This window comes from Geotrypetes seraphini, chromosome 7 (assembly GCF_902459505.1).
Source record: "Geotrypetes seraphini chromosome 7, aGeoSer1.1, whole genome shotgun sequence".
Classification (NCBI taxonomy): Eukaryota; Metazoa; Chordata; class Amphibia; order Gymnophiona; family Dermophiidae; genus Geotrypetes; species Geotrypetes seraphini.
This window is the reverse complement of record NC_047090.1, coordinates 84,415,526-84,435,475: the sequence shown is the minus strand read 5'-3', so window position 1 is coordinate 84,435,475 and position 19,950 is coordinate 84,415,526. Positions and strand designations below refer to the sequence as shown.

Genomic DNA, 19,950 nt, shown 5'->3' with positions numbered 1-19,950 from the left:
AGAATCTTAGTTATACCTTAGCATGTCACGCATGTGGGTCTATAAAGTTTTATGCTACAATATGACTTTGAAAAGAACTAAATAGAGGGGGAAACGGCTTTAGGCACTCAAGAAACAAGGCTGCACCCTTGAACTTTGATTCCTTTGAGCTCACAGTTACTTTCCTCTATTAATAGATTTTAAGATTAATGCCCATACTAAGTTCCTCTTTAAATAAATCATCCTTCGCGAGCCCTGCATATGTAGATCAAATGTCTGAGTTGGTCTTGGGAGCATTTGCTCGGGTGCCACAAGCAAGATGATGAAGTATCAGTTTTTAAAATAAATACTACTAATGAAACACAGAATATAAAGCATGTCTGCTGATGCTGGCACTCAGATTAAGGGTTCTAATTACTTTTTAAACAATTTGTTACACAAACAATCAGTGAGGACATCTAAACATTTCTTAGACTTCAACCCACTTCAGCTCTCATTTCCAAATTTGGTCTTCTGAATCATCTTCTTCTTCTAGTACATGCATTATGGAATAGTTCAAGAAAGTGTGTCAAAAATTAGGGTAAAAAAATATTGCCATTAAGTGACAATTCTGTAGTAGCAATTATGCATGAAATTGCCATTATGGAATTGGGTGTACGTTGACATGCGCAAATCTAACTTTAGGCTCAAGCCTAAAGATTGGTGTAAATGGTGCACCTGAACTTGGCAGTATACACATTTAACTGATAGTGTTCTATAAGTAGTATTCTATAAGTGACATGTGCAGCTGCAAGACATACCCCTGATCTGTCCCATATGCATGCTCCTTTTTGTATGAATATCTGAGTGGACAGAGTCAGTATGACAGAAGAAAGCTGATATTTCCCAGTATCAAAGATGGATGTAATAGAAGAGGTGAAGAAGACCCAAGATGAGAAAAATATGAAAATGGATATGAGACCCTGGAAAAAATTTAAGAGAAGATAGGTAGTAACTATGATACTGCAACCTACTCAATTAGAAAAATTAAATGGCTAGACAACAAAGGAAGAAAAAATAATTTATTTTTAATTTAGGGTGAAATGTGGAAGCCGTGCTAGTCCACATTAACAGAAAATAAAGGAGATACTGTTTATTGGACTAAATACATTTTTGACTTAGATTTCAAAGGCCCAAATTCTCTTTTCTCCATTAAGTAAACCACTCTGACCTGAGGAAGAGGGCTTGGACTCTGAAAGCTACTCAAAAATGTATTAAAGTAATCCAATAAAAAGGTATCACCTTGTTTCTATTTAATTGTATTTTTATGTATTAATTTTTAAGTTAGGGCTTCTTTTAGTAAGATGTGCTAATGGGGGGATGCAGGACTGGGAAATCAGGGCTGGTAGTGCACATATTTACAGAATATTTCTAATACTGCTCTGTTTAATATGTTGCATTATTTTGGTGAATTATTTCAATTTTTTTGCTAAATAATTCCCTGGAGTGTATTCAGTGAGGTATAATATAAGTAACAGAAGTGCTAGATAGGAAGAGGTAGCTGTGTTCAAAAGTGCCCCCCCCCGCCAAGCATTTTTAACTGGCCCACCATATTTTCATCCCATCTCATCCTGTTCCTAGCCCCACCCCTGTCTCCAACTAGCCCCGCCCTACTTTAGCCTCCCCAAAAAGTCTGAGTCACTGACCTCCCAAGTACTCAGCCTCTTACACAAAAATTAAATATTTGATATGCAAAAACTTATTTCAAAGAAACTCTATACTGTATTCAATTAAATATACCTATATTTTATTAAACTTTTTTCTTGAAGTCTTTATATATCTATTTCCCTAATATTATCTAATCTGATCCGAGATTTTATGAGTCACATTGTGCCTTAGTAGGTTCCAAGGTGACTTACAGTACAATTTAAGAAGATTCCACTTAGCACAGTATAAGGATGCTATAGAAGATACATTACAACACAGATTGAGAGATGGTACAAAACAGGAAGAGATAAACAAATATTATTAAAAGAGTGGTAGTGTGAGGTAGAAGGAGGAGGTAACTTATAGTCCAAGTTCGCATGGATGCCCATGCGTATAGCATCATTGAGATAGCAAGGCGTTTTGAAGACTCAAGCCACTGTGACAATGATAAAACAAGATATGGGGTCCTGAACAAGTGAATGGGAGTTAGGCGTTAAAAGCAACCTTAAAAAGGTGGGCTTTCAGTTCTAGAATTTGAATACAGCCAGAGATGGAGCATTAATGTACTGACTCAGAAAATCTATTCAAGGCATAACAGTGCAGCAAGATAAAAGGAACAGAGTCTGGAGTTCAATAGTATGGAGAAGGGTACAGATAGAAACATGATGGCAGATAAAGGCCAAATGGCTCATCCAGTCTGCCCATCTAATGTAACCATTATCTCTTCCTCTCCCTAAGCGATCCCACGTACCTATCGCAGGCTTTCCTGAATTCAGACACAGTCTCCTGTTTCCATTGCCTCTTCCGGGAGACTAGATTCCATGCATCTACCACCCTTTCTGTAAAAAAGTGCTTCCTTAGATTACTTCTGAGCCTATCATCTCTTAACTTCATCCTATGTCCTCTCATTCCAGTTTCCTTTCAAATGAAAGAGACTCAACTCATGTACATTTACACCACATAGGTATTTAAGCATCTCGTAGGTATTTAAATGTAGATCTTAGGGACTTCTCCCACCTCTGCTGAGTAACATTTTTCTGAATTTTCATATTTAAACATCTCTATCATATCTCCCCTCTCCCACCTTTCCTCCAAAGTATACATATTTGAGATCTTTAAGTCTATCCTCATACGCCTTATGATGAAGACCAAGCACTATTTAAGTAGCCTTCCGACTCTATCCTTTTAATATTTTTTTTGAAGGTGTGGGCTCCAGAATTGTACACAGTATTCTAAATGAGGTCTCACCAGAATCTTATACAGGGGCATCAATACCTCCTTTATCCTATATCAGTCTGAAGCATGCCCAGAATCAGTTATCATCTTCCCTGGAAGACCATTTCAGGCTTTATTTCCCTTTTTGATTCTTACCAGACCAATACTAATCTAATCTATCTAACCTAATCTTCCATTTGTGAATCACACAAATCTATACAAGTTCAAGGCAACAGATCAAAGAGGAAATGGGAAATTAGAGGGGGGACATGGAGAAGCAAGGGGAGGGGCCTAGAAGTAGAGGGTGCAATACAGAAGCTGAGCAGTTAAATGTCAAAGAGGTGGGTCTTTAGGTTTTTCCTGAATGCGATGTAGTTTATCTCTTTCCTGATTGCTTCTGAGAGGTCATTCCAGATTTTTACACCCACATAAGTTAGCATAACATGGAAAATTTGCTTGTAGTGGAGGTGTTTTGTGGATGGCAGGTTTAGTTGAATTCTGTTAAGGATTCTTCTTGATGTCGACCAAACAGTAGAGAATAGTTGGATGAGAGGGGCTACTGAGTTTCCGTACAGAATTTAGTGTAGAATACATGAAGTTTTGAAAACTATTCGGGATGATATTGGGAGCCAGTGTAGTTGCCTGATAAAGCTTGTGATTGAATCATATTTCTTTAATTTGTAGATTAGTCTAACGGTTGTGTTCTGGATGAGCTGCAGTTTGTGGATAAGAGTGGTATTGATGCCAAGGTAGGTGGAGTTGCAATAGTCCAGTTGAGGTAAGACCATCATCTGAACAATCAGAGCAAAGTGATGAGGGTGGAAGTATGGTCTTGTGAGACATAGTTGACGCATAGTGTATATGGTCTTTTCCGAAGGTTAGAGATTTGTGGTTCCTTTGTGAGAGTGTCGTCTAAGATGCAGCCAAGCCTTGATGGATTTTTTTTCCATTATGAAAGTGATGCCTGATGTTGTGCAGTGTGGAAACCAATGGGTTTGGTCTTGGTGGCGTTCAATTTTAACTTGTTGTTCATTGCCCATGTTTGGATTTTATCTATATTGTTTGAGAATTTTTCAGCAATATTAGGATGGCTATTGGTTATGGGTATGAGGAGGAGGATGTCATTGGCATAGGATAGTACAGTTTCGTCTTCTATTTTGATGTGACCCAGTGAGCTCATGAATAAATCGAATAGGATTAGTGATAATGGGGAGCCTCGTGGGATGCCTTCCAAAGGTTGGAGTATACATCTTGCTTTTTGACTGTGTATTCATGATTTTGTAGGAAGTTGGCGAAGCATTTCAGTACAGTCCCAATTAGTCCAATTTCTGAGAGTTTGGCTAGAAGTAGTTGGTGGTTCACAGAGTTGAAGGCTGCAAAGATATCAAATTGGAGCAATATTGCCTGATGACCTGAGCTTAGCAACTGCTTGATTTTAGTGATTAGAGTGATGATGAGGAGCTCGGTGTTGTGCTTTTTTTGGAAGCTGAATTGGGATGTGTGAAGGCAGGAGTGTTGCTCTATGTATGAGACAAGCTGCTTACTGACATGGGACTCAAGGATTTTAATGAGGATCAGAATGCCAGCAATCGGTCTGTAGTTAGATGCTATGGAGAAGTCTGCTATGGCTGTTTTTGGTACACAGGTCTACCATCATGTGATAGCACTAAGCTTTCTAAAGTATAATCCACTCAGCTACTAAAACTAACAGTCTTTATTCAAAACATTTTTCCTCTCTGTGCTCTTTAAGATATAGATTTCAGCTATCTCATGCCATACAATTTATCCCAGCTTTCATAAAACCAGATGAAGCCATGCCAACATATTAAGATATACACTTTCCCTCCCTATCGCGGGGGTTAGGGGCAGAGCCGGCCCGCGAATAGGGAAAATTTACAAATAACTTTTGGGCTGGTTCTGACCCCCTCCCCCGGACCTTACCTGGTGGTCTAGCAGTGACAAGGGGCAGGAGCGATCTTCCTACACTCCTGCCCTGTGCAGAGCTGTGTTGTGAGTTCCCGTGGTCTCACGAGACTACAACAGAAGACCACAGGAACTCACAGCATGGCTCTACATGGGGCAGGAGTGTGGGAAGATTGCTCCTGCCCCGCCTCACCACTAGACCACCAGGTAAGGTCCATGCTCCTGGGATGGCTGTTCACCTCCTCCTCTTCCAATTGCCTCCCTCCTCCTCCGATCGCCTCCCTCCTTGCCCCAATCCAAGTCCCAGGGCCATTTTTTTATGCAGGCTGCCAATGAGCAATTCTCAGGGGGCAGGCCTGGGGGAAAAAATCACAAATAATCGAAATCGTGAGCATCGAAACCACAAATAGGGAGGGGGAAGTGTAAATGCTTCTCCAGGCAGGTTACCCCAATTTGTTCTTGGAAGCCAGATCCAGTCTTATCTTGGTTGTTAGTCATTACTACTGGCTGACTGCACCATTTGGCACATCTAAACTTCATTTTTTTTAAAACAAAATAAAAAGGTAAAGCCAATTGGCTTTTATTAGTGATGTTGATGCGCTCCAGAAGTGTTTTATTGCAGGTAGAGTTCATTTCAATAGTTCATCTCCACAGGAGGAATAATCCTAATGAAACAGAAGGACCTAAGGTATGAGAGGAAGGATTGTATGAAAGGGAGATGCTGCAAGTTTTCTGGCCTGCTCTAAGGGAAATTGGAATAGATGGAAAGGTTCTTTCTTTATCCAAATTGGAGGACAGGACACGGGTCTCTGTCTTGTGACACTGAAAAGTTCAGGGTACTTGGGATTGGCAGAGTTTACTTCTTCTGCCCTGCAACTTAATATGTCAAATATTGATCCTGTTACCCCAAGTATTTTAATTCAAGCCATGATGAATATATTTTTCTCTTTCCAGAACAGAATATTATATACAGCAATATCATATTTTGGAAAACTCAAATTTCTGCTCCTTGTTATTCATCTAAAGAAGGTTGAATTCTGTGTGTCTGGGTCAACCCCTAAAAACAGAAACTAATTCCCAGTTCAAGAGATTTGGATCAAGTGAATAAAAATGCTTCTGTTTCAGTTCTTGGTTGTTTATCTAAAACCCAACTACAACCAAAAGAAAAAGAACAGACCAGTGAACAAAGAAAGGAGAAATAATCCTTTTCATTTAACTCCTGTGACTGTAACAAATATATTTTCTGGAACAGGACCGAGAGGAAAGTCCAATGCAAACTTGAGTGAGGGAGTGTCTCCCTGTGGATAAATATATACTTTCTGTGCAAATGTACACATTGGTTTGACTTCAGCCACATCCTGCTTTCACACAGTTTTTCAGAATCATACTGGCTGTAAGTTCCACAGGACAGATTTCTGAAGCCCTGCAAGTTTCAAGTTTCAAGTTTATTAATTTTTTGTTATGTACGCAATATCAAAAACTTCAAAGCGTATAACATTTTTTAAATGGGGGGGAGAACAAAACTCTTTTACACAATTACATTCAAATTCTATCCATTCTAATACATAACTGGTACGGAAGGTGAAGGGGATGAAATACAATCTTTAAAGAGAGAAAGAAAACATTTAGCGGGGAGCACATTTGGTAGGTAACACAAAAAGGAGAAAGAGAAAAAAGAAAGAAAGAAAGAAGAGAGAAAAAAAGAAAAAGATGAATCTGTAATCTATACAGAAGTCTAATTTAGATCTAAGAAGTTTGGTGATTTGTAAAATTATGTTGTCTATTTTTCAAAAGCGTCCTTGAACAAAAAAACTTTTTAAGGGACGCTTGAATTTTTCTAAAGGTTATTCTATGTGTGATTGGTAGCCAATGAGCTGCTTGTAGAAGTGGTGTAGCGTGATCGTATTTTTTTGAGTTAGTGATAATTTGTATTGCTGTGTTTTGTATTATCTGTAATCTTATTTCTTTTTGAGTTATGCCTTGAAATAAAGAGTTACAATAGTCAAGCCTTGAAATGATTAATGAATGTATTAGAATATTAAGGGCCTCGGACTTTAAGACTTTTGATAAGGATCTAATGAGACGTAATTTATAAAAGCAATTTTTAACCACTGAACTAATCTGGTCATGATGGGTAAGTTCCTGATCTAGTGTTACATTAACAGGGTAATTCTGAAAAGTGGGGACTAACATTTATGCACTGATTACATGGGTAAATGATTAGATTACTAGTATCTACATGTGCACAGATGTACTTAAGTGTTATAAGCCCCTTAAGCACTAATCTGTAAATAAGCACATATATTATGTGGAGGGCAATTTTCGATATAACATCCAAATCCGAGATTGGACATTTTGTGAAAGATGCACAAAAATCCATTACCAAACATGCCCATCTTCAAAATTGCAAAATGTTCATCCCAGTGGTCTTCAATGCAAAGGCCACAAGCCAATGGCAGCCCTCCGAGACTTCTTGGGCGGCCCGCACAGCCTGTCCAGAATTCCCTCCCAGCAGAATCTGTTACTTTCTTACACTTCTTGTTCCCAGCAGCACTGCACTAATTCACTCTTCAGGCCACGGGCAGCATGAGTGAACATGCTGCTTTTGGTGGCCTGGAAGCTCTGCTACAGCTTCCTGTCTCCACAAGGCAGTGTATCTCAAACTGTGTGTCACAGCATAGTGGTGTGCCCTGAAAAGATTATGGGTGTGCCACCAGAGATTCCAGAATTTTACTTTATTAAAAAAAAAATTCCCTTCATATAATTATACACTAGAATAGATGACATGTATATCACGTATGCAAGAGTCTGTCAATGTTATCAGTGTCTGTGTGCATAAGGATATAATCTGCCAGACAAGTATCATTCTTTGATATGATTGATCCTTGAAAACTAACGGCAAGTAATTTTAGTTTTATTTTTAATGCAGTAGTTATCCTAACTTGTGAAACAAAGCAATCAAAGCTCTGTTACCTTTTAGATCTTCTTATCTTTGCAACTTAGATTTTCAGCTCTGACAGAAATTAAATTTAAAAAAAAGATGAACTGCAAATGGTGAATGATGAAATTCATGTTTGCTTATCGATTATCGAGCTGTATTTTGAGTTAATTTGTAATCAAAAACAAGCACATCCATCACATTGATTAGCAATTCTATTCTATCTACTTTAGTTTTACCATTGTTACAATTACCCATGCATAGCTTAAAGAACTTTAAATAAATAACTCTCAAATTTAATTTTTATGTTGGTTTTCCAATTTTATAATTTCAATTATAATGTGCCACAAAAAAAATCAATTTTGCTTCGTTTAATATGCCAGAGCTAAAATAATTTGAGAGACACTGCTACAATGGAAGGGTTGTAGAGACATGCTAGACCATGGGGATGGAGTAGAAAGAGGAAAGAAAGATATGCCAGACCTCTGGTAAAAGAAAGAAAAGGGGAGGGGAGGGTAGAGATGTCAGACCATAAAGGGGAAGAAGGGGGGAGAGAGATATGCCAGGCTGTGGAAAGAAGAGGAGAGAGATACCAGACCATGGGAAGGGAGAAAGGGAAAGAAAGAGATGTGGGACCACTGAAAGAGAAAAGGGGCGGGGGGGGGGTAAGGAGAGAGATGCCAGACCAGGGAAGGGAACGAGGAGAGATTCCAGACTAAAGTAGGGGGAATGGAGGGAATGAGAGATACCAGAACACAGTAGTAGGGAGAAGTGAAGGGAAGGAAGGGAGAGATATGCCAGATTGTGGGAAGGAAAGGAGAAAGATGCCAGACTAAAGAATGGAAGGGAAGGAGGGGAAATGAATATGCTAGACTGTGGGCATGAGAGAAGATACCAGACCACGTGAAGGGGGAAGGGAAGGAGAGAGATGTCAGACCACTGGAAGGGGGAGGGAAAGAGATATGATACCATGGTAGGTATGAGGAGGGAAGGGAATTTCTGGGAGGAGAGATACCCCCAAAATTCCCTTCCCTCCTCACACCTACCATGGTCTCATATCTCTTTCCCTTCCCCTTCCAGAAAAAGATGCTAGAGCATAGGAGGGAAGAAGGGGAAGACAAATGTCAGACCATTGGAGGAACATAAGAACATAAGAAATGCCTCTGCTGGGTCAGACCCGCGGTCCATCGTGCCCAGCAGTCCGCTCACGCGGTGGCCTAGCAGGTCCAGGACCTGTGCAGTAATCTTCTATATATACCCCTCTATCCTCTTTTCCAGTAGGAATTTGTCTAATCCTTTCTTGAACCCCAGTACCGTACTCTGCCCAATCACGTCCTCTGGAAGCGCATTCCAGGTGTCCACCACACGTTGGGTAAAAAAGAACTTCCTAGTATTTGTTTTGAATCTGTCTCCTATCAACTTTTCCGAGTGCCCTCTTGTTCTTTTATTATTCGAAAGTTTGAAGAATCTGTCCCTCTACTCTCTCTATGCCCTTCATGATCTTATAAGTAGAACAAAATCTTTTCCAGAGAAAGGAAAATGGTAAAACCAGAGGACATAATTTGAGGTTGAGGAGTGGTAGATTCAAGAGCAATGTTAGGAAATTCTACTTTACGGAGAGGGTGGTGGATGCCTGGAATGTGCTCCCGAGAGAGGTGGTGGAGAAGAAAACGGTGACAGAGTTCAAAGAAGCATGGGATGAACACAGAGGATCTAGAATCAGAAAATAATATTAAATATTGAACTAAGGCCAGTACTGGGCAGACTTGCACGGTTTGTATATGGCCGTTTGGGGGAGGATGGGCTGGAGAGGGCTTCAATGGCTGGGAGGGTGTAGATGGGCTGGAGTGAGCTTTGACGGAGACTTCAGCAGTTGGAACCCAAGCACAGAACCGGGTAGAGCTTTGGATTCTTGCCCAGAAATAGCTAAGAAGAAAAAAATTTAAAAAATTTAAATTGAATCAGGTCGGGGAGACTGGACGGACCATTCGGGTCTTTATCTGCCATCATCTACTATGTTACTATGTGTTCTGGCAGGACTGAATGTCGACTAGAATTATTAGTGTCATGGCCCCAAGTAGGAAGATATTTGCCTGCTCTCCATCAATTGTTTTGGACCCAAAATGGCTAAAATTAGTGAAGACCACTGGTCTATCCTGTTTTCTCAAAAATAGCCATTTTTCAGATGTGTGTCTATCTTTTAGAACCATTTTTGAAAAAAAACTCATGTCCAAAAGAAAAATGTATAAAACAAGCCATTAGGATGTAGGAAGGACCAGCAATTTTAGTAGACTGGCCACATAGACATCCCAGCAGAGCAGTGGGGCACCTCAGGGGACACTGCAATGGCATAAAAGGTTTTGGGTACACACTTCACCATAACTCTCTTATATTGTATGGTGAGCCCTCAAAAACTCACCAAATACTTACTGTACCCAACTGTATACAACATCAATAGCCCTTTTGCATTCAAGTGTCACCTATATGACACAGTAGGTCCTTGGTGGGCTCACACTTTCTACCACAAGTGTAATAGTTAGAGTGGGCTATGAGCCTGACGCCCTTTCTCTGCAGTCCACTGCACTAACCACCAGGCTACTCTAGAGACCTGCCTGCTGCTCTACTAGGACTGAACATAACATCTGCAGCTGGCATACTGATAGGTATGTACTGTTTCATTTACATCTTTGGAGGTAGGATGGGTCAGTGATTACTGGGGGAGTGTGGGGGTTCATTCCTCCAGTGGCTATCTGGTCAATTTGGATACCATTTTGACCCTTATTCATTGTTAAAATAGGTCTAGCCCCAAACATCCAAATTGTGCCCTGGAAATATTGTAAAATGTATGATTATGGCAGAAAAAGGGAAAAGTCCCTCCGCTCCCTGGATGAAATATGCCTCAAAACGCCCCTTGGTCATAACCTTCAACTGCAAACTGCCAAATGACATTCCTACTCCATACTGATCCACTGGAATCAACTGCCCCCACAGATCAGATCCCTTGAAGGACTCCTCAACTTTAGGAAAGCGGCTTTGTAAAAGAGGCCATTTATCTTTCAATTATTCACTGTAGGAAAGAATGCACTGATTTTACAGTTCAGTCTAAGCAGTGCATTCGATTTGGTTGATCATGACATCTTGCTTGAATGCTTAGACACCATAGGAATTTCTGGTCAGGTTCTGAATTAATTCAAGAGTTTCTTAAAAAAACACACACATATCAAGTTTTTAGTGAGGAAGTATTTTCTAAAAAGTGGACTAACTGAAGCTGAACTCAGACAAAACAAAATTCATACTCCTCGAAAATCATAAAACCCCAATCATAACAAACTTGGTTATAAACTCAATCACTTACCCAATTCAACCCACTCTAAAACTTCTGGGAATGATGATATACAGATGCTGTACCATGCAACCACAAATCAACAAAACAATACAGAAATCATTCATGGTCATGAGAAACCTAAGGCAAGTTCAGAAATTCTTTGACAGAAAACAATTCCAGCTCATTCTCCAGTCCCTAGTCCTAGGTCTTCTAGACTACTGTAACATCCTCTATCTCCCCTGCCCCGGAACCATGATAAAGCAACTACAAACAGTACAAAACACAGCACTGAGACTTATCTATTCACTGAGGAAACACAACTACATCACCGCAGCATACCTCGACTCACACTGGCTCCCAATACAAGCAAGAATATTATTCAAATTCTACTGTCTACTATTTAAAACCATAAATGGAGACAGCCCAGCCTACTTGAACAATCGCCTAATCCAAACTACCACAACCAGACACAGGAGAAACCACACACCATTCATGCACCCTCCAATCAGAGACGTCAAATGAAAAAAAACTGTATGATAGCCTATTAGCCACATAGGCGGCAAAACTAGACCACCAACTCTTCAATTTACTGATTACAACCCCAGACTACAAAACTTTCAGAAAAGAAATAAAAACCCTACTATTCAAGAAATCCTTGAAAACAAACTAATCATCTCAGTACCCTGATGCAACCTGCTCTAATTTATAATTCCTCTGGAAATGTTCAGATAACTTCCTATGTAATCCACCTTGAACTGCAAGGTAATAGCGGAATAGAAATCACTAATGTAATGTTAATTTAGAAGAACTATAGAGGTGGAGTGTGGGTATTTCTGGGCTAATCAGCGCAGCTACATTACCGCACTCTAACTGACTAGCACAGAATTAGCATATGAGCTCTTATCATTTCAAAATAGGTAACAGAAAGGGCTTACACGCTAATTTTTGTTAGTGAAACATAGAAACATGATGGCTGTGCAGTAATGGCAATATTAGCATATGATATTAAAGAAAATATTTAGTGGTTACTCAATTATTGAATCAAACACATTACAACCACTAATAAAAACTGAAACGTCACTGAAGGTATTAAAGTTACCTGGGTTGCAAGCCTCAGATTGTGGAGCTTGACCCACTATGGGTTTTCTACAGAAGATATTCCTTTTCTCATGCTCCTTCTTACATCACCTTCTTAAACCCACCCTTCCTACTTTTATTTAAATTTTTATTCTAGTCAAATTACTCTTACTATAATAAAGTTAAGCTAAAAAAATGTCTCACTGATTTCTTATAGACTTTGAACACTGTTATTAACTTTTTTGACTTTTTTGGGACAATTAACCTAACAGCTCATTTCATACAACAAAACTGGCAGAATGCTGCAAAAATTATACTTATCTTGAAAAGTGCTCTAGTGCTTTAAAGTGCTTTGTTGCAAAGTGCACAGATTCTTTCAAAGTGCTTTAGTGCCTTGAATCATGCTCTAAATAGCTTGAAGCGGTTGCTCATTTTATTTCCTTTTTATCCTTCCAACATGGCCTGCATTTGCGGGGCAAACAGCACCTTCGCTACGTCAGGGAAAAGTTTTTGGCAACACTCCTATGGGCAATACAGGAGAGTTTATATTGCCCATAGGAGCATCTGTATTATGAGAAAAAATGTCAAAAAGGTCATTTGACCAAAGCAAGGGACAAACCCTGAAGTTCTGGTCACACCTTTTATGTTTTCACACATCACATGCTCTTCCATGTGTGTAAATGAATCATTCAACTGTCCCAAAAATTGTATCAGAAAGTCTGATAAATTAACTCAAATATGTGGAAACTGTAACTGACTTATATGTGAAAGTAAAAAGTTATTTATCTGATGCAGTACTGCAATCATGGAAATCAGCTATGACACCTCATTATTACAACCACATCTTTGTTATTTCATATCAATATGGATGTAATAATAGAATTTATGCTTTTATATGTTATGTATTAATATGTTTGTATGTATTATTTATGTATATACTGTATTTCTTTTTAGCCCATGAACCTTCACACCTGATGCAGCCTGAGGGCAAAAGGTGGCTACCAGCCGTGGTGGTAACAGCTCCAATGTTCATAGAATTCCTATGAGCATTGGAGCTGTTACCGTTGCAGCTGATGCTAAAATCCGCGCTACGGTTTTGTAAAAGGGGGAGAGGGGAGAGTTAATAAAGAATTATATTTTATATAGATTTTTATCATCTGTGGTAATATAGGTTTTCTCTCTCCTGGATGTCTGTATTACGAAGCCTCTGTCGTTTTCTTCTATAGTTAAACTTCTTACAGGTGCACTTAAGTTCAACCATTTGACCTTACTATTGAAAGAAGAAAATCGGTTACTAATCTCATTCAGAATACCATTCAAGTTGTTCTCCCTGGCACATAAGATATATTATTCTGGGCTTCCATTATTCTTTTGCATCTTTTGATTACACATAAGAACATAAGAAGTTGCCCCCGCTGAGTCAGACCAGAGGTCCATCTTGCTCAGGTCCATCTTGCTCAGCGGTCCGCTCCCACGGCGGCCCATCAGGCCTAGTGCCTGAACAGTGGTCCCCATCCCTATAATCTACCTTTACTCTTATCTGTACCCCTCAATCCCTTTGTCTTCCAAGTACCTATCCAAAGCTTCTTTGAACCCCTGTAGCGTGCTCCTGTTTATCACATCCTCTGGTAGCGTGTTCCATGTATCCACCACCCTCTGTGTGAAAAAGAACTTCCTGGCAATTTGTTCTAAACCTCTCCCCTTTCAATTTCTCTGAGTGCCCCTTGTACTTATTGATCCCCTTAATTTGAAAAATCTGTCCCTGTCTATTTTTTCTATGCCCTTCATGATCTTGAAGGTTCTATCATGTCTCCTCTAAGTCTCCGCTTTTCCATACTTCTATTAGGGCAGGGGTGCCCACACATTTTGGGCTTGCGAGCTACTTTTAAAATGACCAAGTCAAAATGATCTACCAACAATAAAATTTTTTTTTAAAAAACCCACAAAGCACACTGTACGCAGAGAAAATGTTATCATTTATATTCCGCAGGTTTTCTTTATGCAATGTCACCTCAGTAACAACTATACAAAAAATAAACAAATATATCCCTCCCTTTTTACTAAACCGTGATAGCGGTTTTTAGCGCAGGGAGCTGCGCTGAATGCCCTGCGCTGCTCTCGATGCTCATAGGCTCCTGCGCTAAAAACATAGAAACATAGAAACATAGAAAGATGACGGCAGAAAAGGGCCATAGCCCATCAAGTCTGCCCACTCTATTGACCCACCCCATTAAGTCTGAATGCTAATGACCTAGTTCCTTAACTCGACCCTCGTAGGGATCCCACGTGGATGTCCCATTTATTCTTAAAGTCGAGCACGCTGGTGGTCTTGATCACCTGCACCGGAAGTCTGTTCCAGTGATCTACCACCCTTTCTGTGAAGAAATACTTCCTGGTAGTCACCACTAAATTTCCCTCCTCTGAGTTTGAGCGGGTGCCCCCTTGTGACCGAGGGTCCTTTGGGAAAGAATATATCGTTTTCCACCTCGACACGACCCGTGACGTACTTAAATGTCTCAATCATGTCACCCCTTTCCCTGCGCTCCTCTAGGGTATAGAGCTGCAGTTTGCCCAGTCTTTCTTCGTATGAGAGACCCTTGAGCCCCAAGACCATCCTAGTGGCCATCCTCTGGACCGACTCAGCTCGAAGCACATCTTTCCGTAATGTGGCCTCCAGAATTGCACACAGTATTCCAGATGGGGGTCTCACCATGGTTCTATAGAGTGGCATTATGACTTCAGGTTTACGGCTGACGAAGCTTCTATTGATACATCCCATCATTTGCCTTGCCTTTGATGAGGCCTTCTCTACTTGTTTGGCAGCCTTCATGTCTGCACTGATGATTACCCCCAAGTACCCGTTCCTCTGAGGTCCTAGCTAGCGTTTCTCCATTCAAGGAGTATGTTCTGCATGGATTTCCTCTGACGAGATGCATGACCTTACATTTTTTAGCGTTGAAGCCTAGCTGCCATGTCGAGGACCAGTTTCTAACGTGATCAGATCTTGTGTCATACTATCCTGTAGGTTGCTTTCACTTACTATGTTACACAGTTTGGCGTCATCGGCGAAGAGTGCTACTTTACCCTGAAGCCCCCGGGTCAAGTCCCCTATGAATATGTTGAAAAGGGATGGTCCCAGGACTGAGCCCTGCGGCACTCCACTAGTCACCTCCGATGTCTTAGAGAGGGTGCCGTTGACCACCACCCTCTGAAGTCTCCACTCAGCCAATCACTGACCCATGCAGTTAGTTTCTCACCCAAACCCATTGATTTCATCTTGTTTAGTAGTCTACGGTGTGGGACACTGTCGAAAGCTTTACTGAAATCCAAGTACACTATGTCCAGAGACTCTCCCAAGTCTAGCTTTTCCCGTCACCCAATCGAAGAAGCTTATAAGACTGGATTGGCATGACCTGCCTCTGGTGAATCCATGTTGACAGGGATCCCTTAGATTCCCTTCATCCATTATCGTGTCTAATTACCTTTAAGTAGAGTTCCATGAGTTTGCACACTATTGATGTGAGACTCACCGGTCTGTAATTCGCAGCCTCTGCTCTGCAAACCCTTTTTGTGCAGAGGAACGACGTTAGCTGTTTTCCAGTCCAGGGGGACTCTTCCCGTGCTTAGGGAGAGATTGAAGAGCATGGCTAACGGTTCCGCCAGAACATCGCACAGCTCTCTGAGCACTCATGGGTGTAATTGTCCGGTCCCATGGCTTTGTTCACCTTGAGTCTTGAAAGTTCTCTGTAAACATCAGCTGGTGTGAACTCAAAATTCAGAAAATGGGTCTTCCTTGCTTTCCTTTTACTAAACTGCTATTGCAGTTTAGTAAAAGGGGGGCCATAGTGCAAAATATAGATAGCAGATAAAAATTCTCAAAACAGACACATTTTGATCAGGACGGAGGCTGCGAATTACAGACTGGTGAGTCTCACATCAATAGTGAGTAAACTCATGGAAACACTTATTAAAACACAAATTAGATACGATCCTGATCGAGGAGAATCTATGGGATCCCCACCCAGCATGGATTCATGAAGAGAAGGTCCTGCCAAACCAATCTAATTAGCTTCTTCGACTGAGTAACAAGAAAACTGGATATGGGGGAGTCCCTGGACGTCGTGTACCTGGACTTCAGTAAAGGTTTTGATATCATCCCACACCGCAGGTTGTAGAGCAAGATGACATTGATGGTGATTAGGAGAAACATTAACTGCATGGGTCAGTGGACTGGCTAAGCGGTAGACTACAGAGGGGTAGTGGTTAACGGTGCCTCTCCAATAGTCGTGAGATGACCAGTGGAGTGCCGCAGGGCTCGGTCTTGGGACCGATTCCATTTTCAAACATATTCATAAGAGACTTGACTCAGGGGCTTCAAGGTAAAATAACATTATTTGCCGACGACACCAAACTATGCAACAGTAACAGCACTTTGCCCGACAGTATGATGCAGGACCTACTGTTGTTGGAACATTGGTCCTCGACTTGGCAGCTAGGTTTCAATGCTAAAAAATGTGAGGTCATGCAGCAGAAATCCATGCAGAACTTACACTCTAAATGGTGAGACCTTAACTAGGACTAAAAGCAGAACGTGACTTAGGAGTGATCATTAGTGAAGATATGAAAACTGCCAATCAAGTGGAGAAAGCTTCATCCAAGGCTAGACAAATGATGGGTTGTATCCGTAGAAGTTTCGTCAGCCGGAAGCCCGAAGTCATAATGCCTTTGTACATATCCATGGTGAGACCTCATCTAGAATATTGTGTACAATTCTGGAGGCCACATTATCAAAAAGATGTGCTGAGAATTGAGTCGGTTCAACGAATGGCCACCAGGATGGTCTCGGGGCTCAAGAATCTCCCATATGAGGAAAGACTGAATAAATTTCAGCTATACTCACTCGAGGAACATATAGAGAGGGGGGACATAATTGAGACTTTAAATATATCACGGGCCGTATCGAGGTGGAAGACGATATCATTCTTTCTTAAAGGACCCTCGGCACAAGAGGGCATCCGCTGAAAATCAGGGGGCGGCAATTTCATGGTGACACCAGGAAGTATTTCGTCATTGAAAGGGTGGTCGATCATTGGAATGATCTTCCACTGCAGGTGATTAAGGCGAGCAGCGTGCCAGACTTTAAGAAAAAATGGAATACGCATGTGGGATCTCTAGCTGGGTGAAGTTATGAGGGTGGGTCATTAGGGTGGGCAGACTTGATGGGCTGTGGTCCTTTTCTGCTGTCATTTTCTATGTTTCTATGTTTCTAAATTAAAAATAAACTCATTTTTCCTACCTTTGTTGTCTGGTGATTTCATGAGTCTCTAGTTGCACTTTCTTCTTCTGACTGTGCATCCAATATTTCTTACCTTCTTTCAGCATCCTGTATGCTTCCCTCTCCTCCAGACCTCATTCCCTCCTCCAACTTTCCTTCCGCTCTCCTTGCCCATTGCTAAAATCCGTGCTACAATTTAGTTAAAGGCGGGGGGGAGGATAGGAGGGTTATTATCATTGTCATGCTGTCCAATTACAAAGAAGGCTTTCACTAAGTTGTCTGTTATTTGTTCTAACAATTTTTTGCCTGATGGCAGAATATCAAATGTGTTGGAACCCCAGTCTTAATATTACATTAAATTACATTAAGTCATTTATAATCCATATTTGACCAACTTGAGTTCAATGCAGCTAACAAGGAAAGATTCCATAAAATCTATATTTAAATTACTCACAATACAAAATTTTCTAAATAAAAAGCCTTAACATCTTTATACAATCTTACAGATTAACAGAAGGAAAGTCTAGTAAAAAATGTCTGTCTTCCTATTCCCTGAAAACATTGAAAATGAATATATAAATAAGAGGGCAAATCCCTGTACAATGACTTAAAGGCAAAAACACAAAGGTCATGATTCTATAAAGGCCGGCACCTAAAGTTAGGTGCTGATATCGGTGCCTAACTTAATTGATCAATAGGGGAAAACACCCTCCAGGGAATCAAGACAAAGTTTGGACAAGATCCTGCTAAACTGGAACGTACGCAGGTGAGGCTGGATTCATTTAGAGCCCTGGTCTTTAACCTGGGGGCCGCCACGTGAGCGGACTGCTGGGCACGACAGACCACTGGTCTGACCCAGCAGCGGTAATTCTTATGTTCTTAATCAGTGCAGATGGCACTCAACACCTCGCAATCGGCTTTAATTGGACTTAATTGAAAGTTAGGCACCTAACTCGAAAAACCATGATCTATAAAAAAGTAGGTACCTAGCACAAAGTGCCTACACATAAAATGGGTGTGGTTAGGGGGGGTGGATCATGGGCGTGTTTTAGAGTTGGGCACCTCTTGTGATTGCAGTGAATTAAAAACTAGATAAGCGTGAAATAAACTTGGTGAGAATGCATCAGAAGCTACGCTTAAGTGTTCTTTGAAAATCCTGGAAAAAGTGTTGTCTATTAAGACAAAAAGCTTTGAATGAAAAAAGTGCCTCTCTCTACTCTGGTCAATGCTCCCACTTCATCACTAGGTACCATCACAAAATATAAATCAGCAGGCTGGCTGGCATGCACCACCAGGGTCAGCAACTGTTTTAACACCTTGAAGGAAAAAACAACGAACAGCAATTTATAGAATAATTTGCAATGTAATTGATTAAAAAATGAGCAGTCATATGCCCTTGAGGGTTATTTTCATGCTGCAGCGCTCAGTTATCACTCTCATGATAGGCCAGTTGATCCCTGGGGTTCCTTTGATAATGAACCTGCCAAAGGATTAGCAAGGAAACACTTCTGATATTATAAAGTCTGTACACTTCCTTGTCTCTCCCAGCTCCTCCCACATGACATAACAAATGACTCTGCTCTCTGGCTCTCTCCCCTCTAAACCACATTTCTCTATAATGTCAACCTGTGAATGACCCTAAACCAATAGGAGCTAAGATAAGATCTGTTCTGTGCATAAACAACTATAAACTTGATATGAAATACAGACTTCCCCAGGCAAAGAACATCAAACAAGTTTCTCTTCAGTATCCTAAAAACAGCCCCTAAAAAGCTCTACTTCCCACCCACTCTTCTAAATGTAGAGGGGGGAAAAAAATGAGAAGAGCATCTCAAATGAAAAATTTGTCCTATAACAAAGTGATTGAATATGAGTTGTGAAATAAGGTGTGGCTTGAAAGAGTATTTGCGGCTTTGGATCCATTCCTTCTCTGACTCATCACCTAACCAAGTCTTGAAAATGAGGCTTGTGTTTCAGGGAATTCTTGACTAGCAGGATATATTTTAAATATATAAAATATGGTTTGTTTACATCAAGATTTGCCAGTCAATTTAAATCATGCGTATAAAAAAGTTCTGGTTAAAGCAAAACTATTAATAAATTTCTAATTACGTTCTGTCTGTAATTTATACTGTGTTTACAAGAACATAAAGACATAAAAAGGACAGAGCAAAGCCATTCGCAATATTGTGCAAATAGTGAAAAAGGGAAACATACAGAGTTCCCTGCACATAATAATTAAAAAATATAACCAAACGGGCCACAAGTGAGTCGCTGATACTGCTGCACAAAGAAAGGAAGACATGGAAGGCATTTTTCAACACATTTTCTGATAGTGAAAAACCATTTATCCAAGTAAATCAGCTGTCTAAATACTGCTCAGCCTCTTTGTGGGTAAAAGTATGTGCCTGATATTCAGACCGTGAGAGGCAGGTTGGCTAACTCCAACGGTCGGGCGCTGACTGTGGATTTTCAATGCTGGGCTGTTATCTTAAATCCTACTAAAAGAAATAACATTTCAAACAATGTCAG

General features: G+C 40.5%; 1 protein-coding gene across 11 annotated transcripts in view; it reads right to left on the bottom strand.

Annotated features, from left to right (window-relative positions):
• The window catches only part of SLC25A21 (solute carrier family 25 member 21), a 702,309-nt gene that overhangs the window by 182,582 nt on the left and 499,777 nt on the right, over positions 1 to 19,950 (bottom strand). The gene's annotated exons all lie outside the window — the stretch shown is intronic.